General features: G+C 52.8%; 1 protein-coding gene across 3 annotated transcripts in view; it reads left to right on the top strand.

Moving 5' to 3' along the window:
- The window catches only part of CNOT6 (CCR4-NOT transcription complex subunit 6), a 632,403-nt gene that overhangs the window by 569,822 nt on the left and 35,747 nt on the right, over positions 1 to 26,834 (top strand). The gene's annotated exons all lie outside the window — the stretch shown is intronic.

The raw sequence follows: 26,834 nt of genomic DNA, 5'->3' as shown, positions 1-26,834 counted from the left end.
GGCAGGCAGTAATCCCAAACTGGAAGGGTTGCTGGAACAGTGTGCGACACTGTAGCAACGGCGCCAGAGACATTGAGTAGCGCCTAACGTTGGTTGCTCCTTTCCATAACGATGGTTGCTTCATAATTAACAAAGCGAAATGGATAATATGTGAAAGGCGGCAACACATACGGCGGCTGCTGCTTTTTATAACATTGGTTGCTGTACAAGTAACAAAGCGGTATGGATAATGTGTGAATGGTGACAAGGCGAAGTGGGGCTGCACCCAAGCTGGGGCACTGAGGCATTAAGCGGCCCAATCTGAGCACAGGAATACGCCGTGGAGGGCGAATAGGGGCTGGGCCCGATGGGACCTCACTGCGAGCTGCTGGAGTGAGACAGTGAAGGCAGATGACCTTGGGGAATTTGCTGGCCCACAGTCAGCATCGGGCGGCCTCCTTGACCAAGGGGCGTGAGGAAAACACCTGAGGCAAGACCCCAGGCCAGACAGCCTTGGGGCTCACGGAGCACTGGAGAGGAGATTGAAAGAACCATAGTGGAGGCTGGGGGAGCAACACAGCGTGGGCGCAGGTACGTGGCAGGACCCAACCCATTCTAGGGGTGGAAGGAGTGATAAGGACACACCTGAACACAGTCCCGGATACACCTAGAGTGACCTGGCGCCGCACAGACTTTTGTGCGAGGGGGGGGGGGGCGCTGCCGGCCCACACCTAAATAACATTGCATGATGTCTAGCAACTGCCCACGCTGGAGGCCTATGCCAAGATGCCTACAGGTGCAGAGGGCGGTAAAAGCAATGACACCACCGCTGCAGGGGCGGAGACACCGGGCACGATCCAGGAAGTGCTAGCAGTGATTGCAGACTTGAAAATTGCCTGGGAGACCAAATTGGGCCTGGCAATGAACTATTTGAAAGTGGGTCTGGATCTCAAGATCGGAGCGGTCCAAGAGCAAGTCAATCTGTTGAGACAGGATGTGCGGATGCTCGCGGAGCGCACTGGAAACCTGGAAAAGGAGGTGGCCCCCCGAACACGGCGGCAAGCGCCGCCCACGGATTGGAGCTCCATGCCCTCATGCAGCGTGTGGGCAACCTGGAGAACAGGGCGGAGGAGTCAGAAGGGCGTGCCAGACGCAATAACATTCGTATTTTTGGCCTGCTGGAAGGAATGGAGGGGCTAACCCAACAGAATATGTAGTATCCATGCTTCTGCAGGAAATAACTGGCGGTGCACTGACCCAGGGGTTTGCAGTGGAGAGGGCACACAGAGCCTTGACAAGGAGACTGCCCCCAGGACCCCCTGCCGCGGCCGCTGATAGCAAAGATCTTGAACTATCGCTATCGGGAGAAGATACTTGAATTCTTCCGGAAGGGAGGAACGATAGAAAGGGGGCCGGCGAAAATCACGGCGTACCCGGACTACTCCGCACGTACAGCGAAGCAGGATGAACTTTGGGGCGGTGAAAAGGAGGTTGCGAGAGGCTGGCCACTGATGCATGTTGCTCTACCCGGCCAAACAAAGTGTTATACAAGAACAAAACTCTGTTCTTCGAGACGCCGATGAACTGGCTGGACATGCAGGGTCGCCCTCAGGAACCGGATATCCAGATGGGTGCCGTAGAAGATAAGTAGCACGCAGCTAGGCCATCCCCGGTAACATAGCATAAGACATTGGTACTAGAATTTAGCATTGCATAAAGCTGGTGGGGAATGGGTTGCAGCAAATACAGGCTGGCAAGATCCGTTAGATGCTACGATGCTACTTGGATGAAGACATTGGGACTTGAATATAGTGTTAAATAAAGCTTGTGGGAATGCGTTGCAGCATATATGTGCTAGTAGGATCCGTTGGATGTAACCTTTCCTATCAGATGAGTGGGAGCTCCAGGAAAACTATCCCTGAACCCCTTAGTTGTACATTTAGTTAGGTCACTGTTAGATCGGTGACGCCCTGCGGGGTCCTAGTCCTCGGTTACGAGACGGGACCAGACGCGGGTGGGCCTGAGATCCAGGGATGGAGCTGGGCATTTGTTGGGGCGCGGTAGGTTGGGGGGAGGGGAAGGGTTGTGTGCAGTGGGGTAGAGTTGGGGAGAGGGTGGGGGGGGGGGGGTTGTTGGGGTTGAGAGGGGTAAGAGCCGGACTACGGGCCACCAGGGAAGACATTGGAGGTGAGAGTGGATGGGGAGTACATCGAGTAGATGGCATCGGGTAATCTTAGAGTGGCAACCTGGAATGTGCGGGGCCTCAATAGTTATCTAAAACGCAACAAAGTGATGATGTACCTAAAGAGGATGCGTATTGACATAGCCTTGCTACAGGAGACCCACCTCACCAGGGAAAAGTTGGAGGTGGTCAGAGGAAAATGGAAAGGTATCGTCATAGTTGCCACATACTCGGCATATGCAAGAGGGGTAATCGCATGAGTGGCACTGCACGTGCCGTTTCAGTTGCTCAACTCGACTATAGACCCAGAGGGCAGAAGGGTGGTGGTGGCGGAACTCCTGGAGAACAGGGAGGTGAATATCATAAATTTGTATGCCCCTAACCACGATACAGCAGCATATTTCAGGACCCTATATAGTAAGATTAGCCCCCTGGTAGGTGGCGCGATGGTGTGGGGAGGGGATTTCAATTGCACCCTGAACCCCAGGATAGATAGGTCAGATGACAAATCAGGGAAGCCAGGTGCCAGCAGCTAAAGCACTGCGGACACTTGTTGATAGACCTAGGTCTTGAGGACGTATGGAGAAAGCTGCACCCAATGGATAGGCAATATTCGCACTATGCAGCGCCACATGACCTGCATACGAGGCTGGATTATGTGTTTGCTGATGCTGAGATAGCAGAGAAATGGTGGGGGCGGAATACAAGGCCCGAGTATTATCCGACCATTCGCCTTTGGTCATAGAATGGCGACATCAACCCCCTTCGAGCGCGTATCCCGACATGGAGGCTCAGAACTGAGGCTCTGCGGGATTTCGAGAGGATCTGAGGGAGGCCATTGAGGAATACTTTGAGATCAACATGGGCATTGTACGCTCTATGGGAACAGTATGGGAGGCATTTAAGGTGGTGGTGCGTGGGCTAGCTATATCAAAATCCAAAGGGCTCCAAGGGGGTATTGAACGGGAACTGCAGGAAACAGAGAGCTGGAGGGCCTTATACAGAGCGAGGGGCCCACCCAAGAGAACAGCGTCAAGATAAGGGACTTGCAGTTAGCTTGTAGCGAACTCTGGGATAGATTATGCAAATTAAATTATAAGAAATATACGGAGAGGCTACATGCAGGGGGGGGATAAACCGGGTAGATTATTGGCTTGGTTATCCAAAAATGAAACCACCTGCACAGTGATGGGGTCAGGAATGAGGAAGGTCAAATCTGTAATACCCAGGAAGAGTTCAAGTATTACAGATGATTATATGAGGACACAGGAGTGGATGTGCGTCAAGAAATACTGGAAATAATTGAGGACATAGGGCTGCCTACCTTAGATGAGCTAGAACGCACAGACCTTGATGCCCCCATCACCCTGGGTGAACTGGAGGCGGTGAGCCAACACTTGCCTACATGTAAAGCGCCCGGGTCGGATGGGTTACCCAGCAAGTTTTATAAAGCGTATAAACAGGAGCTACTCCAGCCGTTGCTGGCCATGTTTAATGAAGCCTATGAGCGGGGAGAATTGCCGGCGTCCCTCCGCGAGGCAGTGATCATCCCGCTCCTAAAACCAGGCAAGCCGGACGTGGAATGCGGATCCTATAGGCCCTTGTCCATGCTCAATCAGGATAGCAAAATCCTTACGGCAGTGCTAGCCAATAGGCTAAAGAAGGTAATAGGTAAGTTGATACACCCGGACCAAACTGGTTAGGTAAATATCAGACAACCACAGGAGGCTGCACCATGTCATTGACCAAACCGAGGGAGAGACTGGCGAGCTGGCCATTGTGTCACTGGACGCGGTCAAAGCTTTTGATTCAGTACGATGGCCGTGGTTGAAAGCGACCCTGAAAGGATACGGAATGGGACAAGGATATATCAGATGGGTTCAGATGTTATATAGCTCCCCGATTGCAAGAGTTAAAACCGGAACCACAATTTCAGATAAATAGCAACTCAGAGGAACCAGATGTCATGATGCCTACATCCAAGGAGCCAGGTCCGACCCAGCAACCCCAGAGGCAGGCAGGCATTCCCCCCAGGGAAGTGCCAGCGGGCCCAAGCTGGGGCCCTTTGGACACAGTCCTGGCGCCTTAGGCGCCAGGCTCATGTTGGACCCCTGTCCTGGCGCCTTAGGCGCCAGGCTCATAAAGCTAGACATGTGTTAAAGTGTTTTAATGTGCACTTACCTGATGCAGACCATGCTGCTACATCCAGGCCCTCTTGAGGCCTGAATGGAACTACTTTACCTGTGGGACTACTTTCCACCTGGGTGTGGTCGGTGAAGGATACATACCTGATCGGTGGAAGGATACATACCTGGAACTTCTTCCAAAGCTATTTAAACCACGCCCGATCAGCAACTCACGCTTCGCGTTGTTCTGCTCCTCGCAGCTGGACGCTCACCGTGTCAGCTCCTGCATCTGGACTTCAGCCACGCCTGTCAGCATCCTGGGTCACCTGCAAAGGGAGATAAGAGAGAATTGGAGAGAAAGAAGACCTTACCTGCTAAAGCTGCATCACGGAGACATCACACCGACGATCCTGAAAGGGAAGACATCATTTTTAAAAGCATTTCGCTTCGATCGCTGCAGCGCTGCATTTCACTCACCTTTCCTGGGCACCTCCATCTTCAGCAGCGATCATCCGGATCCGCAGCCACTTCCCAGAGCCTAGAGAGAAAAAGACAAGAACACAAGGTGAGAGAAGGAAGGGAATAGGAAAAGCTCAGTTTCCTTCTAAGACTTACCTGTTGGGTCATTCCCATTTCATTTCGGGTCCTGCCGCTTCCTGGCATTCCGGACCCCGGCCCCTATGGGGAAAAAAGACAAAGACATTGAATGAGCGAATGCAAAGACATTACCCGAACGCTCATCCAGAACTTACCTGTCATTTACTGGAACTGCACGTTTCACTTCGGGTCGGCGCCATATCTCCGGCATTCCGAACCCCGGCCCCTAAGGGGAAAAAGACATAAGCGTTAGCGCTTGCTGCAATAAGACAATGAACATTATTATTAAGCTTGAACTTTTGAACTTGCTACAGAACTCTTACAGCGCCTTACCTGAATAGTCACGCTTATTTGAACTCCCATTAAACCTCAATCCAGTGAAGTAACTGGGTTTCAACGCGCCCCTGCATCAGAAGCAGAATGGAGAACTCATCCTTCCAGACCCTAAGGTGAGACTTCACGGGGAATCGTGGAAGGGTATCGTGGAGGGTTGAAAGGGAGTGGGAGGCTTGAGCATTTTTCCGTCAGTAGGTAATACTCCCTTTTCACGCACAGGGGAATATTCTTGCGAGCCAGAGAAGCCAGAGTAGAGGGGCCCTACCTGTCCATCCTCAGAGTCCTGCGCTTCACCATTGAAGAAGCATCAGCATTCGAAGCCAGACCTGCGCCTCCGTGGGAATCGGGTGAGCGTGACACCAGACAGGGATGCCCCTGGTCACCCATGTTATACATCCTGGCATTAGAGCCGCTGGCAATATGCCTGCGGCAACAATACAGGAAGGTGGGGATCCGTACTACAGGGGGCACACACCTGATGTCGCTGTATGCAGATGATATGCTTCTCTATTTGCGCTACCCGGAGGAGAACCTGCAATATGTGCTGGAGGTGATGGATCGTTACGCCACCCTCTCGGGCATATCGGTGAACCCCCGGAAGTCTAGTCTGTTCCCCTTGGGAAGGTACAAGAGCACTCCATTGGAGAGGCTGCCCATCTTGCAGATACCATGGCAGACTGTGACATTTAGGTATCTGGGCATAAACATTTACCACAGGATAGAGACAGAGCACAAACAGAATACAGAGAAAGCGATAGCGGGAGTTAAGAATAGCATGGCGTTCTGGTCTAGATTACCCCTAGCCATGATGGGGAGGGCAGCTGTGCTCAAAATGGTGGTTTTGCCCAGACTCTTGCATTTCTTTGTATATCCTGTACCTGATCCCCCAGACGCTTTTTTGTGAGGCTTCATAGCATGAGCAGGGACTTCATATGGGAAAATTCTAGAAACAGGGTGGCCCTGTGGAAACTACAGAACACATGTGATAAGGGGGGCATAAACCTGCCGAATTTTGAACTGTACTACTTGGCGGGACAGTTGCTGTACGTGGCTAGGTGGTTGTCTGTGGAAGACTCGGCAGAAGCTAGGCTTTTGCAAGGCGAATCAGCGCCATACTTTTTGAGAGACAGTGTGGCTGCATAAAACAAAAATGGCGAGGAGGAGACTATTGAAATTGGGCTGGGAAGTCTGGCGCAGGACATGGCGAACAATGGGTGACCCAGATCTGCTTTCTCAGCAGGCCCCGCTGACAGTGCTATGTGGGGACGACTCCCAATTGTTTGAAGGGGTCCGCAGATACTGGGAACCGGTGGGCTTAGCCACCCTTGGAGAAATATGGCAGGGTGGGGAGGCATTGGGATTCCAGAGGCTGCAGGAGGAGACAGGGGTGCATAGAGGCCAATACATCACTTATACCAGGCTCATGAAACGGGTGAGGGAGAGATGGCCTGAGACGGTGCTAATGGAAGAACCTGATGCCACCCTAGAAACGATGTATGATGTCTCAGAGGGTGGGCATGAAATATCCAGGATATATGAGCTCCTGAGAGTGAAGGTAGGGAAGGAGCTGCTTCAACTGAGGCATGATGAGGAGGAGGAGGAGGAGGAGGAGGAGGAGGAGGAGGTGGTGGTGGTGGTAGGAGAACCCATGACAGCCCAAAGGTACCATAAAAAGGTGTCCCGGAATGCGAAACTCAGCAGATCCAGCTGTACGTCACCCATAGAGGTGACTCCCAGAAGGATAGCCAGGTTTGGGGGCACGGCTATACAGAAATGCCCTAGGTGCGGGGAGGAGGAGGCAGGGTTGCTGCACATGTTCTGGGCCTGCCCTGAGGTACACAGATTCTGGGAAGAAATAAAGATGAAAATGGCTGGGGTGGGGCTTGATATAGGGTCGGCTTGGGCATGTATGCTTGGGATTTTCCCCAGGCCACGTAATTCAAAGCATGTCGGTAAGATGAAGGACCTGGCCTATATCTTGGCTAAGTGCAGAATTGCAAAGTGCTGGAAAGCAGCCCATAGGCCCAGAGTGGAGATGTGGTGGGCGGACCTCTTGAGATGGGCTGAAGCAGAAACCACGGTATGGTTTGAAGCTGTCACCAGGGGAGGAGAGGAGGAAGTGGGCCCTCTGATAGCCTGGAGGCAACTGGTGACCTAAATGGCAAACCCCCACCAGCCAATCATGAAACAGAAGACTCTGATGAGTCGACGAACACTGAGATTCCTGAAAATGCGCATGCAGAGGACGCTGGTGAGATGGCTCGAGTTTGTGGGGTGGGAGGGGGGAGGTTGGAGAATAACATTGTATAATGTGATGTTTTGACTTTGATTATGAACGTCCTAAAAAGGTGCAATGTTTGGTGTGTTTGTTTAATAATAAAAATTGTTTACAAAAATAAACACTCTTCTGTCCTCATCCTTCTTGATCTCTCAGCCGCCTTTAAAACTGTGGACCACCCCTTGCTTCTAGACACTCTATCCTCCTTTGGTCTCAATGGCTCTGTCCTCAACTGGTTCTCCTCCTACCTATCCAATCGCACACTTTGCCGTCTCCTGATGCGACGGCACCTCCCCTACCTATTCCCTCAACTTCGGCGTCCCTCGAGGTTCTGTGCTCAGCCCTTTTCTCTTCTCCAGCATGGGGTCTGGCATGGATTCACATGCTCGTGAATATTCCCGTCAGGCTGGGAATCCTCGGTAAAGAAAAAATCAGTATCAGTTTTGTTTCTGATCTTTCTTAGTAGTAACCAATCAGTGGTCTCTGGGTCACCAATGACTGCCCTCTCCCTAAGCCCCGCCCCTGGCAGCCATCCTCCGATTTGTACCGCACATTCAAGTGTTGGGTGTCCTCGTGCTATAGCTCTTGAGCTTTTACTGTGTTTTGCGTTTTTTCAAGGAGTTTAATCTAATTTTTTCGGTCAGTCGAGCCTCAAGCTCCACCGTTTCTACTTCTGATCAACAGGGACCCGTTTCAGAATTTTCTACGCCCCTCAAGGGCGAGGTTTTCGTCGAGTTGCGCTTCTTGGAGGATTCCAGAAGATCCAAGGCCTACCTCGCGGACCTGGCTCATGACAAGGGAAGCTCGACACCCGATCAAAGCTGTTCAGGAACTGCCCTGGATGCGGATTACAGAATGTTTTCAAGGAGGATGAGCATTCAAGATGTCTCTACTGCCTTCCCGAAGACAAGACGCACGTAAAAAAGGACTCTGCGTTTTGCAAGAACCTGTCGAAACGGACTATGAGGGATCGTCGGACCCACCTCGCCAACTGGCTGGAGAAGGGCCCAGCAGGTGAGAAGAAGTAGTCGGAGTGGTCTTCTAAATCCTGTGAGGGCACCCCGGTGACGGGGGCCCAACAGAAGGCAAAGCACAGCGAGTCCGCGGGCACCGGGAGCTCCGAAGGGTCTGGCTCCTCGACTGCCAGGCAGGGCGCACTTTCACAGACGCCATCAACCACAAGCTAACGCTCTGGCTCGGAAGAGAAAATCTGAGAACCCGGCTAAGCTTCTGGAGAGGCCCTGGTCGATCTTGAAGGGATCAGCCGAGGGGGAGCGAGGCGGTGACCTCTCCCCCAAGGTGAAGGCCTCAAGCGCGCCCAAGGTGGTGAAGGCCTTGGTTCACCTGGTGAAGGCCTCGGCCTCTATTGAGGGAGTCGCGGCGGCCCTGGCGAAGCCTGTGGAGACTAACCCAGTGGAGGCGACCTCAGAGCCCAGAGGTTCCCTGCCGCCGCGGAGGGAATCCTCTTTTCAGCCCATCGATAAGACCCCTGTGAAGACCCGGTGGAAAAAGAGAGGGAAAGGGGGGGGGGCGGTGGCCGTCACAGATACAGCCTCTGAGGAGGAGCTGGTTGAAGTCGTGAAGGGCCTCAACAAGAGGTTTGAGGAGGTCCGGTCCCACGGGGGGAACCCCGAGGAGGTGGACGGAGAGAGCGACGGTGGCGCCGACGGGACTCCCGTGGAGGAGGAGCAACCATTGCGCCTGTCGCAGCCAGTGCCCGAGCCTCAGGACAACTCGGTGGCCATTTTGATGGCAATCCAAACCTTATGCATGGAGATAAGGACGAGATTGCCCCTCACCCCAACCCACAGCAGAACCGGGCCCGTCGGGAAGCCCTCCAAACAAGCAGAGGAGAGTTCATTCCCCCGCCTTTCCAGCCCTCGCGGCCCGCTCAGCCTTCATCTCCTTCCCCTGATCCTAGGGATGACACAGGAACGGATACGGCCACGACAGGGACAGATGACGGTGGTGACGACGGGATGGGCCTCCCATCACCACTCCCTCGGGCCTCCCCGCCCGAAAAAATTGGCTCCTTCCACGTTACGCTTTTTCAGCTCTGCCCTGAGGAACAGAAGGAAGGTTTCCGCTATCAGCAGCATGAGGCCAAGAGGAAGACATTCCTCGTGGTACCATTGATTGACGACATCTGGGAGGAGGAACTTGCTCTCCTGAAGAACCTGTCCATGACGCCTGCCAAGAGGGATCAGTACGAGAAGTACTGGGTTCCCGATTCCGCCCCTTTGCGCCTTAGGGCACAGCCGACCCCGGATTCGATCGTCTCGGCTGCGGCCAAGTAGGCGGCGGGGGCGTCATCCTCAACTTCGACCTCCCTACCTGACGGCGAAGGAATGAAGCTGGACGCCATGGGACGACGAGTCATCTCGTCTGCGGCGATGACAATTAATGCAGCCAATGCCCTAGCGATTGTGGCCCGCTACGACCGGGAGCTGTAGTACAATATCGCTCCCTTGCTGGACTTCCTACTGGACGACAAGAGGTCAGAGGCCCTGGAGATCATACAGGAAGGTGAAGTGGCGTCAGACCACGCCATAACGGTGGCCACGGATAGCGCTGACACCGGATTCCGCCAGTTGGGTGTTGGGGAAAATTCTCATTTGATGGCTAATTTCCCTTACCTAAAGAGTCCTCCAGCAGCTTTGCTGGATTTGAAGGGTTTGTTTCTTTTTACCTGCTAAGAGTGACTTTTTCCCCACTTAGGCATTTTTGCGTTTAATGCCTATGGGATCTTTCTCAACCCCATAGGAACCATCTTTATTCACATGTGTTAAACAGCACCCTCAGTGCAGTGACACAGGGGTGTTGTAGCGACCCCCAAACATAGACTCCATACCCTGGGACTGACTACTGTCTCCCAGGGCATGTAAAGGCCCCATTGACTTTACTAGTCAAATCCTATGAACTAAACCAGTAAAACCCATCTTACTATGGAGGTACTGGAAGGGGTTAATAGTTTTTCCCCTATGTTAATTTTCGAGAGTGTACCCTACAGTACCTCTCTCAAATGTTTCTGGCTGGTGGCAGTGGCTACTACCATAAATATTCGACCGTGAATATTTCTCTATGGGATTTTCCCATTGTTCAAGGCTACCACATTTTCTGACAGCCTCTGACATACCGCCGGTGCATTTTAATATTAACTTTGCTCCAGTAGGTTTTATTTGCCAGAACTTTAATATAACTTCTTTCTCGTGTCTTTCTTTAAACTCCTAACCCAGGTCGGGGATCCTTTGTTCGTTCGTTTGGCGGGCTTCTGCCCAGAAGCCCTCCTTTCGGCGCCACTGAGTCTGGGGTGGGTCCATTGTGTGGGAGGGGGAGTAGGAGCCCTGGACAGGGTTGCCTCAGCAACCCATGTCGCACTCTATCCTGATCGGCTGGAGGCTCTCCCGCCAAGATGACCACTCCACTGTGTGAGTGAAGCTAGGCTGTATGAATGGGGATGTTTTTGCATAAAAGCAGGGTCCTAAGGATAGTAAGAGCAAGACGTTGCCACTGGAACTAAGAAGCCAAAGAGGAGAGAAGCCAAAGACATCTGCAACGACTGAACCACCGGTGAAGCCCTGCTGCAGCGTCTCGCCACTTTTCTCCACACGACCAGAGAAGATCTTCACCTGCAAGAGCCTTCTTCCCTTGAGCTGGTGGGGCCAACCAGTTTGCCATTTGCCTTCCCGGACCGGCCTTGGTCGAAACTCCCGTACCCAGTACTCGGAGGCCGGATAGCCAGGCACCAGTCCACCCGGACCGCGATTTAAAGGAGCGTACCTTTTATTCGTCGGGCAGCACCGCGGCTGGTTTCATCCCTGGGTAGTACAGTAACTCGAACCTTCCTCCACGACGAGAGCCTCTCTTCCTCTGCCCAAACTACCAGGAACAACCGCCACCGCAGGAGCCACTTCTCCATTTTAAGGTACATTGTTCCGCCAGGCCGCCCTTTCCTTCGCGGTAGTGCTAAAGGTGTTTTAAATCCTTTACCTACCTGTTGGGTTGGACACCCCTCTCTTAACATTGTCTTTTACTTTTGCAACCACCTCTTCAAATATCGTGACTTGACTGCAGCTACAAGAACATTTTGCTCCTGGGCCCTTGCCCTGTACCTTTAACTCTGGCACAGGCCTATTGACTCTGGTCACATTGACTCTGGTCACATTGTTAGACCTGCCTTCTCGAGATTGATTCTCCATTCGAACTGTGTGGTGCACCCCTTTCTTATAACTACTCTTCCTCCCCGCTGCATAATCATTGTGAAATGCCATTTTGCTCAGTTTTCATTTTAAGTATTGCTTACACTGATGCACTGTCTTGCTGAACTGGGTCACAACTGATGGGAAGTGTTGCTAGGGTGTATAAGAGGCTATTTCTGAATAACTTGTTTTCCCTCCCTTGTGAGGAATTGTTAGAGGATCCCTTGTGTGTAGTTTTCACTGTGCCGTTTTGCTCAGTTTTCACTCTGGTTCACTTGGTCTACAATTCACATAGGGAGTGTGTATATTTTTCCTTGACTTTAACTTGCTTGATACTTGTGATACTGTTTTTGATTAGAAGTGTGTAAAATAAATATATATCTACTTTTTAACTACCAAGCTTTGGTCAGTGTTTCCTTGTGCCATAGTCTAATAGACCTATTGTGTAAACCCTGAATACTGCTGATCTCCCTCTTGAGATGAGTGACTGCTGAGCCACAGCTACCAACTAAATCTTTGTGGTACAGACCGATACCAAAGGGGATTTATTGCTCTCACCTGTAGTCCTAATCTGGTGTAGTGCTCCCTAAGGGAACTGCACTGGATCTGCCTAACATTGGGCAACAGTGTTTGCCTTCGCCGGCGGGGATGGCTCAAGGCAACTGATTTCCGCCAGGACGTGCAAACCAGAGTTTTGGACATGCCCTTCGACGGAAACAACCTGTTTGGAAAAACAGTGGGTGAGTCACTTCAGGCCAAGACTGGCACGGAGACGGCTCGGGCCTTGGGAGTGTTGCAGCAACGACGGCCGCCCTTTTCGGTACACCGGAGGCAGACAGAGTGCCTCCAAGGGATCTGCCGGCGGCTCCTCGACATACCACCAGGCGGCCCGCTCCTTGTCTCAGGAGGCCTACAGAGGACGCGGTAAGTCAGGAGGATCTCGTCGTCGGCAAGGCCGCCTCCAAGCAGGACTGAACCGGCCATAGCATCGGGCCCCCACCTGAGCACCTGGCGAAGGCAGGCTGGCGAAGTTAGTCAGCGTGTGGGAGTCCATCTCCACCGACCGTTGGGTGCTGGATGCCCTGGCCCACAGGCACACTCTCGAATTTCAAAGAGTTCCCCCGCATTCCCCTCCCTCTCCCCCTCTAAACCCCCCCCCCCCCCTCGTGGCCAGAAAGTAAAATCACGTCCCTTAACTGCTGTTCGAAGTAAGGGTGATACTCAAGAAGGGTGCAATCAAGCTTGTCCCGAAGAGGCTCCGGAGTATACTCAAGGTACTTCCTCGTCAGAAAGAAGACAGGCGGTTGGCGCCCCATCCTGGACCTGCGGCGGTTAAACAAATACATCAAGGCACAAAAGTTCAGGATGGTCACCCTCCAGCACGTGCTGGGACAGCTAGAGGAGGGCGACTTCCTATCGTCGCTGGATTTGGAGGATGCTTACTTCCACATCCCCATTCTAAAAGGACACCGAAAGTTTCTCAGATTCGTAGTCCAGGGGTGACGCTACCAATTCAAGGCCCTGTCATTCGGGCTGAAGTCGGCACCCAGGGTGTTTACCAAGTGCCTCGCACCAGTGGCTGCGCCTGCGGGGGATCCACGTCTACCCCTACCTGAACGATTGGCTCATCCGTGCAAGGACAAGAGAACTCGCCGTTGAACACACAGCGGAGACCGTCCAACTTCTCACGGATCTGGGATTCTCCATCTACTCGAAGTACCACCTGGTCCCGTCGCAGGTCGCACTGTTTCTGGGAGCCAAGCTCGATACAGTTGCACGATTGGCCTTGACGTCGAAGGAGAGGACGAAGGCCAACTTGGGCAAGGTGCAGCGCATGCTGGCCACAGACGTGGCCAGGGTGAGATCCATCAAGTCCCTGCTCGGAATGATGTCCTCATGCATCTACCTGGTGCGCCTGTGCCGGCTATGGATGCGTCCTCTACAAGAGTTCCTCGACGCCCGTTGGATACAAGCGACGGGCAGCTTCGAAGATAGGATCCCGCTCAACAAGGTTTTCCGCCAAGCGATTCGATGGTGGGGCACCAGCGCGCATCTCGCGGCGGGCAAGGACTTTCAGACCCCGGTACATCAGGAGACGGTGACGACCGACGCCTCCCTGGAGGGATGGGGAGCGCACATCGGAGATCTCCATGCGAGAGGCCTTTGGCTCCCGGAAGAGAGGTCACTCCACATCAACATCTGGAACTCCGAGCAGTTTTCTGGGCCCTCAGGTCATTTCTCCCATCCCTCAAGGGCAAGGCGGTGAGGATCTTCACCGACAACACCACCACGATGTTCTACATGCGGAAGCAGGGAGGCACCAGATCCCCAGCCCTGTCCAAGGAGGCCCAGGATCTGTGGCACTGGGCCGTCGCCCAGGGGATGTTTCTGGTGCCCTTCCATCTAGCAGGAATAAAGAACGTCATCGCCAACTCACTCAGCAAGGAGCTGCACTTATGCCACGAGTGGGAGCTGCGTCGGGATCAAGTGGATCAACTTTTCCAACGATGGGGCAAAGATCGACCTGTTTGCGACGGCGAAGAACTCCAAGTGCCAGAGGTTCGCCAGCAGGTTTCCCCAGTCGAGGAGCATGGACGATGCTTTCTCGTTTCCCCTGGGACGGCCTGTTCCTGTATGCGTTCCCTCCGTTGCCATTGCTGCTCCGACTCATCAACCAACTCAAGAGGTCCCGGTGCAGGATGATCGTCGTCGCACCGGCGTGGCCGAGACAGATCTGATTCCCGGACCTTCTGGACTTTTCAGCGTCCCCCAAGTCAGACTGTCGACAGACGCAGATCTTCTCTCCAGAGAAGGAGGCGCCATCCTCCATCACGACCCGAGTCGCTGAACTTGCAGGCCTGGCTCATGCAGCACTACAGTTTGGAGGGTACGATATCCCGGTGGACTGCAAGGAGGTGCTTGCAAAGGCCAGGGCGTCCTCAACTCTCGTGCTACGGACACAAGTAGAAGAGGTTCTCTGTCTGGTGCCGTGCGAATTACGGCCCCTGAAGTGCTGCCGTACCTGCTGTCGCTGGCCAAGGCGGGGCTAGCTCACGCTTCCATCAAGATCCATCTTGCAGCGATTTCCCGTTAGACCAGAACTACGGGACGGTTATCCCTGTGGTCTCATCGCCTGGTGGAGTTTATGAAGGGACTGTTCCGATCGTTCCCGCCGGTGAAATCTCCGGCTCTGGCTCCGGCGTGGGAGCTCAACGTGGTGCTGACCAGGCTCATGGGGCCGCCATTCGAGCCTCTGCATTCAGCACCTTTGAAATTTCTGTTGTGGAAAACAGCGTTCCTTGTGGCCATTAAGAGGTAGTAGGAGGTTTATTAAGAGTTGGGAAGCCAGTCCCTGCTGTAGGGGATCTGTATAAGAGTAATACGTTAACAGTAGTTTCAGCGTTGATACCAATTTTAACCATTTTCATCTCTGCCCCGGCAGTGACATGACAGTCACCCTCCCATATAACAAGATTTGATTGAAAATCAGGGCGACCACCCCCAACCCCCACCCCTTCCCTCTGTCCTATCCTGTCGAAACATCCTGTAGCCATCTGGTATGGCTAGGCCAATACACGGGCCTGCTGCATCATAACCCCAGGTTTCAGTAATAGCACATATGTCCGCGCTGAATTCTTGGATATATGTAGCCACTTCAAGGGCATGCTTGATTAGGGATTTAGTATTCAACAATACTCTTAATGCTGAAGCCGGGGATTTTACAGTACCAGTACAATAACTCAAGGGAGTAGCCAAAATACTCTCTGCCACCTGAGAGTACCTACACCCCCCCACCCCCCGCACTTGCCTACCCTAGTTCAACCAGGTAATTCACAGCCTACCTCTATGCTAACGAGATCCTTCTGAGGATTACTTTCCTTCATGTCTGTCATAAGTGGCCCGATTGAATCCTGCCTTACTTCAGAGGGCTTAATAGATTGAAATTCCGATTCAACTGGAGAGCACACAATGGAAAACACCCTGCATAGGATCCAGAGTAACATTTAAAGAACTTGCTACCGTTAATAACTTTCGGACAAGCATATTGGTGGCGCTTACCTCGATAGATGTCGATAGTTTTATTAGTGTCAAAAATGGCTCTAGCTGCCTTAATTGCTGACAGGACCTCTAAAATGCCCATAATGTTGCAGAAATGTACAAGAGACGCTGAGAGGAGTGCCTTGCCTGCCCAGCCCTTCACGGACCGCCACAGACCGGCTTGGAGCTCTCACACCTGATTGGCAAATAAGAGCGACATGAGAACTACTAGATAATCTTGGAACTGTAGTTCCTAAGCCTAGATTTCCTGCGACTATTGATATAAAAAACAATTACAGCAATAAAAACCAAATTAAAATTTTAAAATCACGTGCAGAAGTGCAGTATGTTTTCTAGTAAGTCAAAGTGAGGAAGACTTGCAAATGCTAAGATTCAATTGTGTTTCTAAAGTTAGAATGCAATAATACAACAAATATACATGTTCAAATATGCTAAAATGCGAGCTCCTCCAGCTGCACCTGACCAACAGGACACATTGGAGGACACGGACGAGGAGGAAGACCCGACACACCTTTGTCGGCCAAGGCCTTTCGTGAGTGGCTTGCAGGCCTAGCCGAATACCTGGGTCTTCCACAGCCTGAGTTGGAACAACCAGTTGCGGGGGTCTTGGTGTAGGTCTTCACTCTATGCCCCATGGCTACAACGGGAATTCCAATGCAAAAAGACATGGTGGCACTTTGCAAAAAAGGATGGCTTAAACCTAATTCGGCACAGTCTACCAACAGGCGCCTCAACGCCAGGTTTAAGCAGATGGAGGGGGCTGGTGTCGGCACCCCACCCCCAATCAAACTCCTCAGTGATCGCTGCAGCCTCAATCTACTCCAAGCCACAATCGTCCTCAACTACATCAGCCTCTGCACTCCTGGGTAGGGAGAAGATCTATTCCTACGCTTCCCTTCATCTTAGTCAGTCCAGTGCGTACGCTATGCTCACTGTTGTCAACCAAAGGCTCTGGCAGGAAATCACTGACTTTCTTCCGGAACTTCCGGTGCAGAGCCAGGCACGCTTCAAGGCAGGGCTGGCAGAAGCCATGATTATAGCGCAGGACATAATGAAGTGCACGGTGGCTCACATTGACACCTCACGTCGTGCCATTTTGCATTGCTACGGACATGAGAAGAACAGCCTGGATACAGCGGACCAAGTTCAATCCGGATGTCCAGGAGCATATACTGGACCTTCCTTTTGAGGGTGGCAATCTGTTCCATTCCACTACAGACAAGGAACTTCAGAAGAACAGTTCCCAGACTGCCAAATCCTTATCCACCCTCACTGAGGCCACTCCTAAGGCATATAGCCAGATGCACCAGAGTTCAGAGAAGGGTAGTGCTTTGGAGGTTTCCGGTACTTCCAGGAAAGACTGTCCAGATCCCTGAGCCAACACTGGTGCAAGCAGGACAAGAGCAAAAAGGCATGACACGGCCACCCGGATCCAAGAGAGTCTGGTGGGAGCAGGCTGGCCCTTCACTCACAACGCTGGCATGCAAGGTTTGCAGACACCTGGATCCTCTCTGTAGTATCCACGGGCTTGCGCCTACCACTCTGTTGGTGGAAATGTGCTCGCTCGTAGAGCCTCTGGGCTTCTATGCACAGATTTTCGCCATACACAAGAACCTGGCAGTTCTGAGAGTTGTTAGACCTTTCCACCTTGGACCTTTCCCCTTCATCTCCAAAAGTTCAAGATGGTTACCCCAGCGCTTATAGCAGAGACATTGCACATGGGAGACTGGATGTGCTCCCTGGATCTGAAGGATGCTTACCTACACGTCCCCATCTGGCAATGCATCAGTCCTATCTGAGGTTCAGGATCATGGGTTTCCATTTCCAATACAAGGTTCTACTCTTTGGCAGCAATTTCGGCCCCCAGGATATTTACAAGACTGAACGCTGTTGCAGCCCTGCTCAGGGTCACCAAGTCTATCCATACATAGACTGGCTTGTCAAGGCAAGGTCTCAAGACGCAGTCCACCATACCGCCTCGTCCTCATGAATACACTACACGAGTTGGGATTTTCCATCAATCTCAAGAAGTCGCAGCTGGAGCCCATGCAGTGTCTAACGTTCCCGAGACTCATCTGGGATACAAGCGCCAAGAGAATTTTCCCCTCGGAGGACAAGATCACAGCCATCAAGAGGGCCACTGGGCATTTTCTCAGCAATTTTCTCAGCAGAGCAGTGACCTCAGCGAGGTGGTACCAACACCTCTTGGGCATCATGGCAGCATGTCTCCTGGCAGTGCCGCACACGATGCTCAAAATTAGGCGATTGCAGTTGCCCTTTGCAGCCTCTTGGAGTCGGGAGAATGGTTCCCAGGCGGAGATGGTCAGCATCCCACTTCATCTCCACCAGGACCTAATCTGGTGGAGCACGGACGACAACTTGCAGATAGGCAGGCCCTTCGCCAATCAACACCGCAGGTTACCATCACCACGGACTCATCCCTGGAGGAATGGGGAGCTACCCTGTACAGCCAGTGTCCATGGGGTATGGTCCTGTCGGGAGTAGGTGGCCCACATCAACTGGCTCGAGCTGATGGCCATCTGGCTCGCTCTCATAGCCTTCCTCCTGATCGGTGGCAAAATGATCCTCATTCAAACAGACAGCTCCACCAGCATGTATTACATCAACAAGCAGGGTGGCACCAGGTTCCCTGCATTCTAGCAGTCAACATTTGGGAGTGGGCTCTGGTGAACCACATGCACTTGGCAGCAATTTACCTCTCGGCAGTCCAACCTGGAGGCGGCCAAGCTCAGCAGGCTGCGTGCAGACAACTACAAATGGCAGTTGGACAAACCGTTCCTTCACCGGATCTTCGACAGATGGTGTCATCCTCAGGTGGATCTCTTCCCTGCCTTGTCCAACGGGAGGTGCCCAGTTTGCGTCCTGGCACGCACAGGGCTGGGGCTCTCTGGGCGACACGATGCAGGTCCAGTGGAGCAACATGAACGTGTATGCATTCCCTCCCACTCCGCTGGTCCACAGGATAATCTGCAACACCCGGGAAGCTTGGCACCTGCGTATCATCCTGATAACTCCATGATGGCCAGCAAGGCCATGGTTCTCGGAACTTCTCAGCCTGTCCAATCAGGCCCCGGTGCACCTTCCGCTGGGCCCAGCTCACCAACTCACAGGGGGGAGGCATGGTCATCCACCCCATACCCCAGAAGTTGGGCCTCGTTGTGTGGTTCCTGAACAGGTCACACTAAGGCATTTGCATCTGTCACAGGCTAACGTAGACTCTATACAAGGTGCTAGGAGCGATGCGACCAGGAGCTAGTACAAAAGCAAGTGGACTCTGTTTTGCCACTAGGTGGAATCCACGGAGGTCGATCCATTGACCTGCACGTTGGACGACGTGCTATGCTTCTCTGCACACCTCGCACACTTGGGAGTATGGGGGGGTGCAGGTGGACACGTGTCGCACCTATCTGGCACCCCTCGGAGCCTACCGGAACTCAGATATTTTCATCCTCTAATCCAGTGGTTAAGACACCTGCCGGGCCTCCCCAGACTTTAGCCGCCCATAAAGAAGCCACACCCGGTGTGGGACCTCAACGTGTTCTTGGGCGCCCTGGCGCATAAACCATTCGAACCTATGGCATCCGCAGACATCAGGCTAGTCACCATTAAGACAGCCCTCCTGGTGGGCTTTACAGCTGCACGCAGGGTCAGTGAAATCCAGGCACTGGTGACTTCAGAGCCTTATACGACTTTTCATAAGGACAAGGTGGTGCTTCAAACCTACTCCCCATTCTTATCTAAAGTGGCCTCCTCTTTTCACCTAAATGAGATGGTCCTACCTACCTTCTTCTCGGACCCGAAGGATGACGCTCAGAGGGTTCTACACTGTCTAGATGTCAGACGTACACTGAAATTATACCTGGACAGAACCAGGAGCTTCTGCAAATCAGATGCCCTTTGTCACCTTTGGTGGGTCAAAGAACGGCTATCAGGCTTCCAAGGCCTCCATAGCAAGGTGGATGTTTACGGCTATTAATGAGGCATACGAGGGGCAGCACAAACCTCCCAGAAAATATGCATGCCCACGCTATCGGAGCTAAGGCCACAGCGGTTGCTTTCCAGAGGCACGTCGCATGGCGGCCACATGGACTACACCCTCAGCTTTCTGCAAGCACTACTGCTTGGATGCCAGTTCCAGATCAGCAGCGGCATTTGGTCAGGTAGTGTTAAGGAACTTAGTTTTAAGAGGGGCAGATCTCCACCCTGGGGCTAGATTCAGTTATAATCGCCCATACAGTATGGAGGAAAGGGGACGAGACAGGAGTAATTATAAGTTACTCACTGTAGTGACTAACGTACTCCTAGTCCATGGTCCCCTTTCCTCAATACGTCCCACCATATTCCCCTTAATAAAACTAGTGTCATTAGGCAATGGTAATATTGTTGATCCGTCAAAGGGGACTGAGTGGCGCCGGTGGGCTGAGTCGATGAGCGCATGCACCCAGGCCGCGCCCCTGCACGCATCTAAATTTAAAGGGGAAGATTTTTCTGGTGAAAAAGGTTGTCTCCGGTCCCTAGCAAGGGACGCCCATACATACAGTATGGAGGAAAGGGGACTATGGACTAGGAATAAGTTAGTCACTACGGTGAGTAACTTATAATTTTTCAAAATTGCAAACCAGAAGTCATCCGAATAATACCTTTTTTTTATTAAGCGAACTGTATCCTGTCTGACAAAAAGGCAAGTATGTGTTAACTTTATTTTTTAAATGCAGTCCTACAATTCCATTTTAAAAAATGTAATTTGTTACATAATGCATAATTACAGTATTGCTACTGTAAAACACTGCATTGCCATCATGCTTTACTGTAAAGTGTATGCTAAGGTATCTAACTGTCAACTTTATTTCATTTTGTTGGGGAAGTTGCATCATATTGACGACTGGACACTTCTGAAAATGTACGTGATCAAAAGGCCAAATGCTTTTGATGGCAAACCTAGTGCTGTAACCCGTTGGTTACATGCAGCTTGCAACTGGTGCTCAACTCACAAGCTTATCCCATACTCTACATTGTCTTCTTATCACCCTGTTGCTTTATACCAGCCACCCTGAAAGTGAGATGGGCAACAAACAACAATATTCCACCTATCTCGCCCAGTTCTCGGCCTGCTACACCATCAACTCTAATTGGTCTCTTACTTTCTTTCCTCTTACATAATGAATAGACCAAGCTAACTAGATGTTTACACTTAAGTGATCAAAAGTTCCATACAGTCTCTACATCTACAGATCTACTGCACTAACATCACTGTAGTTCACCTGAAGCTCTTTGCTCTAGTTATGATTACATTATATATTAGCACCTGCAGTACAGGGAGCTGGCCAAAGTCTTATCATATCTGTTTGTCCATTCATGCAGCTAACCTTTTCCACACTCTCATCCAGGGCTTGCAAAGTATTTTCACCCATTAACATATCCTAGTAAATTTTAAGGGTTGGTACCATTTGCTGGGGATGTTTGAAACTTTTATTTAAACTTTACTTTGCAGTAAATGCAAAAGCTTCACTGTGCAGGACTGGCTTCTGCAAGGCAGTAGTGTGCCAAACTTAAATCGGATTGTGGTGACAGGCACCATTTTACAGACAGCCCATTTATTTACATTTTTTGTTATCCGTTGCCATGGGTCTAATGCATTTCTATTCGGTCGAGGGGGTAAACTAAGTTGTCCAGCATGGGGTCTGGCATGGATTCACATGCTCGTAAATATTCCCTGTCAGGCTGGAAATCATCGGTAAAAGAGAAAATCAGTTTGTTTTGTTTCAGAACGTCTTTCTCCTAATAACCAATCACTGGTCTCTGGGTCATACTGCCTTCTACCGAAGCCCCTCCTCAGGCAGTCATCTTCAGATTTTTACTGCACATTCAAGTGTTGGGAGTCCTCGTGTTTAGCTCTCGAGCTTTTACTGCGTATTGCGTTTTTTCAAAGAGTTTGCTCTTATTTTTTCGGTCAAATCAAGCCTCAAGCTCCACCGATTCATCTTCTGATCAACGGGGACCCGTTTCGGAAATCTCTACGCCCCTCAAGGCCGAATTTTCGTCGAAATTTCACATCTCGGAAGATTCCGAAGATCTTGGAGGCCTACCCCTCATGGTCATGGCCGAAGACGAGGGAGACTCAACGCCTCTGTTTAGGATCTGCCCAGGATGTGGACTACAGAATCTCTTCAAAGAGGATGGGCACTCACGGTGCCTCTACTGCCTGCACGCAGATAAATCGCACGTCGAGGAGGCCTGTGCGTTCTGCAAGGACATGTCCTCCAGTCTGTCACAAGCGACTCGCTGACTGGCTGTAGTCGAAGAGCCCGGTGGCAGGTGATCCCCGGCAACGTACTTCTCCGAAGAGAAAATCTGAGCGGTCTTCTAAGACCTTGAGGGTGCTCCGGCGAGGGGGGCCCAACATAAGGCAAAGCACCGTGAGTCTGTGGGCACTGGGAGCGCTGTTGGTACAGGCTCCTCGGCTGCCAGGCCACGCGCAGCATCACTGACGCAGTCAACCACGAGCCAACGCTCCAGCTCGATGAAAAGGAAATCGGACAACCCAGGTAAGCTTCTGGAGAAGGCCCGATCGGTTCCGACAGAGAAAGCCAAGAGGGGAGCGAGGCGGTGGCTCTCCCCCCCCCCCCCCCACAGTGAAGGCCTCAGGCGCGCCTAAGATCGCGAAGGCCCAGATTCACCAGGCTAAGGCTTCAATTGGAGGAGTGGTAGCATCCCTGGAGGCGGCCCCAGTGGAAACTACCCCCAAACCTCGAGTTTCCCTGACCAGCCGGAGGGAATCTTCTTTCACGCCCATCGAAGACCCCTGTGAAGCCCCATGGCGACAAGAATGGGGGAGGCACGATAGTCCTGCCGGACTTGGATATCTCCTCCGGGGATTAGCTTTTGGGCCTCAAGTCGGTTCTTGACAAAAGTTTGCTGAGGTCAGATCCTACAGGAAGGATCCCGATGAAACAAACGTGGAGAGCGACGGAGGAGATGAGGAACAGCAGATCGACTAGGAACCGGAGGACACTACGCCGCTGCTGACTCTCCCATTGCAACCACTACCACCACAGACGGTCAGGTTGGAGGACATCTTATTAGCCTTGCAAATACTGTGCACAGAGATAATGCCTTTGCCTACGACGGGCGATCCGGCGGCGCCTGGACTCTCGGGGAGCCCTCCATCCAAGCAGAGGCGGGTCCCAGCCATTCCATCCTTCACCTCCATCCCCTCCACTGAAGGACGAGACGGAGACAGCGGCGTAGGAACTCGTCTCACGTCGCCCCCAACCCGGGCTTCTCCTCACGACGAAATTGGCTCCTTTCACGCCATGATTGCTAGGGCCTCCGTTTTTTCAGCTATGCCCCGAAGAGCATAAGGAGGTATTCCTTTATCAACGACGAGAGGCCAAGAGGAAGACCGTGCTCTCGGTCCCGCTGTTGGACGACATCTGGGACTAGGGGCTGGCCCTCCTGAAGAACCTATCCTCGGTCCCGGCGAAGAGGGACTGGTATGAGAAGTTCCAGGTTCCAGACTCTGCACCAATGTGCCTCAGAGCAGTCGTCCCCAGGAGTTGGTCTCCATGGCGGCCAAGAAGAAATCGTCTTCCACTTCCCCACCGGACAGCGAGGGGAAGAAGCTGGACACCATGGGACGTCGGGTCATCTCGTCAGCAGCGGCGACCATAAAGGCAGCCAATGATCTCGCTATCGTGGCCTTCTACGATGGGGAGCTGTGGTTTACAATTGCCCCCCTCCTGGACTTCCTCCTAGACAAGAGGGCGGAAGCCCTTGAAATATTGCAAGAAAGCGAGGTGGCTTTGGACCACGCCTCACAGTGGCCACGGACATCGCCGACACTGGCTTACGCCAGATGGGCAACAGCGTTTCCCTTCGCCGGCGGGGCTGTTTTAGGGCCACCGACTTCCGTCAGGACATTCAGATAAGGGTACTGGACATACCCTTCGACAGGAACAACTTGTTCAGTAAGGCAGTAGATGAGTCATTGCAGGCCATCAAGACGGACACCGAGAAGGCCCGCGCCTGGGGCATGCTCCAACGACTGCTGTCCTTTCAGCCCTCTGGAGGCAAGTCTCAAGGTGCCTCCAAAGGATTCGGCGGCAGCTTTTCCTCATACCGTCAGGCGGCCCATTCTTCGTCGCAGGAAGCCAACAGAGGCCGCAACAAGGCCGGCGAACATAGTCGTCGCCAAGGGGCCCAAAGTGGTAAGGCCTCTGCAAAGCAGGACTGAACCGGCCGTGATGTTGGGCCCCCACCCGTGCACCCCGGTGGGAGGCCGGCTGGTGAACTTAGGCACGTGGAAATCCATCTCCACCGACCGTTGGGTGCTGGACGCCCTGGCCCACGGGCACTCTCTGGAGTTCCAAAGGAAGTGTCCCCATTTTCCACCTGTGGCCAGGCAAGAGAACCACATTCCTCAACTACTTCTAGAAGTACGAGCAATGCTAAAAAAGGGTGCGGTAGAGCTCGTCCCGAAGAGGCTCGGGGCTCTGGAGTATACTCACAGTACTTCCTCGTTCGAAAGAAGACTGGCGGCTGGCGACCCATCCTAGATCTCTCCCACCTCAACAAATACATAAAATCCCAGAAATTCCAGATGGTCACCCTTCAGCACATGGTGGTACAGCTGGAAGAAGGGGACTTCCTGTCATTGCTGAACCTGAAGGATGCCTACTTCCACATCCCCATTCACAAGGGGCATCGAAAGTTTCTGCGCTTTGTGGTTCAAGGACGGCATTACCAGTTCAAGGCCCTCCCCTTTGGTCTGGAGACGGACCGAGGGTCTTCATCAAGTGCCTGGCACTGGTGACGGCGTGGCTGCGCCTGCAGGGTGTCCACATCTACCCCTACATGGACGATTGGCTCATCCGAGCGAAGTCAAAGGAACTCGCTGTCGGACACACAGCGAGGACAGTCCGCCTACTTACGGAACTGGGGTTCTCGATAAACCATGCAAAGTCTTGCTTGGAGCCATCTCAGGATGCCCAGTTCCTGGGAGCCAGACTCAACAGGGTGGCGCGCCTAGCCGCAGCGTTGGAGGACAGGATAAAGGCCATCCTGGGCAAGGTACAGGGGCTGTTGACCATGAAGGTGGCCAAGGTGAGGTCCAAGTCCCTGCTCGGCATGATGTCATGCATTTACCTCGTTCGGCTGTGCAGACTGCGGGTGTGGGCGCTGCAGGAGTTCCTCGACGCCCGTTGGGTGCAGACGACGGGAAGCTTTGAGAACAAGATCGCCCTCACCAAGACCTTCCGTTGGGCGATTCTGTGGTGGCGCGTCTGTGCACATCTGGCACGGTGACAACTGACGCCTCCCTGGAGGAATGGGGCGCACACAGCGGAAATCTCCACGCAAGATGCTTTTGGCTCCCGGAGGAGAAGTCATTGCACATCAAAGTCCTGGAGCTCTGGTTTTGGGCCCTCAAGTCATTCCTTCCATCCCTCAGGAGCAAGGTGGTGTGGGTCTTCACCGACAACACCACAACGATGTTCTACATTCGGAAGCAGATCCCCTGCTCTCTACAGGGAAGCGCAGGACCTATGGCACTGGGCAGTCGCCCAAAGGATGTTCCTGGTACCCTTTCATCTGGTGGGAGTGAAGAACACCATCACCGACTCACTCAGCAGGGAGCTGTGCTCTTGCCACGAGTGGGAACTTAGGCAGGATCTGGTATACCTACTGTTTTGACGATGGGGCAATCCCCAGATCTATTATGCGACTAACAGAGGGGATGCTGCCAGCAGCTTTCACCACCCGGGGAGCACTGGAGAGGCATTCTCCTTCTCCTGGGACGGCCTGTTTATGCAATCCCGCCGTTGCTCCTACGACTCATCAGTCAACTCAGACGGTCTCGGTGCAGGATGATCCTCGTCACACAGGCGTTGCCGAGGCAGATATAGTAACGGACCTTCTGGACATGTCAGCGTCCCCTCCAGTCAGGCTTCTGGCGATGCAGATCTTCTCGCCAGGGAAAGATGCGCAATCCTGCACCACGACCCATCGTCACTGAACCTGCAGGCTTGGCTCCTGCAGCGCTAGATTTCGGAGGGAACAAGATCCCGGCGGACTGCAAGGAGGTACTTGCCAAGGCCAGGGCCTTCTCGACTAAGTGCTACGGACATAAATGGAAGAGGTTCACCGTCTGGTGCCGTGATCAGAAGATGAACCCTCTACGGATTGCAGCCCCTCAAGTGCTGCCGTACTTGCTGTCGCTGGCCTAGGCGGGGCTGGCACACGCCTCTATCAAGATCATCTGGCGGCTATCTCCTGCTACACCAGAACTCAAGGACAATCGTTGCTGTGGTGGCATTGCCTGGTTAAGAAGTGACAGCGTTCCTAGTGGCCATCACCTCTGCATGACGAGTGGGGGAGATCCAGTCCCTCTCGTGTAAGCCTCCGTACTTGACTTTCCACGCAACGAGGGTCGTGCTGAGGACGCACCCCTCCTTCATGCCCAAGGTGCCGTTGGACTTCCATCTCAACGAGCCCTTGGTGTTACCCGTTTTCTTCCTGTTGCCTTAGTCACCGGCTGAGAGGACTTTGTACTCTCTGATTGTGGCTAGAGCGCTGAAGTTCTACGTGGACCGCACAAAGTTTTCGGAAGACGTCACAGCTGTTTGTGAATTTTGGACCTGTGAACCAGGGGAAGGCCCTCTCCAAGGCCTCCATTTCCAGGTGGCTCTCCAGCTGCATCACGCACTGTCACCGGTTGGCAAACCGACCGTGGCCCGGCCGTCCGAGAGCCCATTCGACCAGAGGGATCGCTGCAACTACGGTGTACCTATCTGGTGTGCCCGTGCTGGACATCTGCAGGGCTGCTACGTGGAGGTCGACGCACACCTTCACGAAATTCTGAATTGTCCGGGATTCCAGAAAGGAGTCCAGAGTAGGGGAAGCATTGCTGCTCAACCTGTTTGCTTAAAAGTGAGCCTGGTGAGGAGGTAAGAAAGGCTTAATGTTGAGTTGTTGAAATGCTTAATGTTGAGCCTTGCCACCGCCTGTGGTTGTGCATGTGTACTGCTATGTATTATTGTATGTGAATCTATGCCAGATCC

This window comes from Ambystoma mexicanum, chromosome 3p (genome assembly GCF_040938575.1).
Source record: "Ambystoma mexicanum isolate Mex_15411 chromosome 3p, UKY_AmexF1_1, whole genome shotgun sequence".
NCBI lineage: Eukaryota > Metazoa > Chordata > Amphibia > Caudata > Ambystomatidae > Ambystoma > Ambystoma mexicanum.
This window is presented reverse-complemented; position numbering and strand designations above follow the sequence as displayed.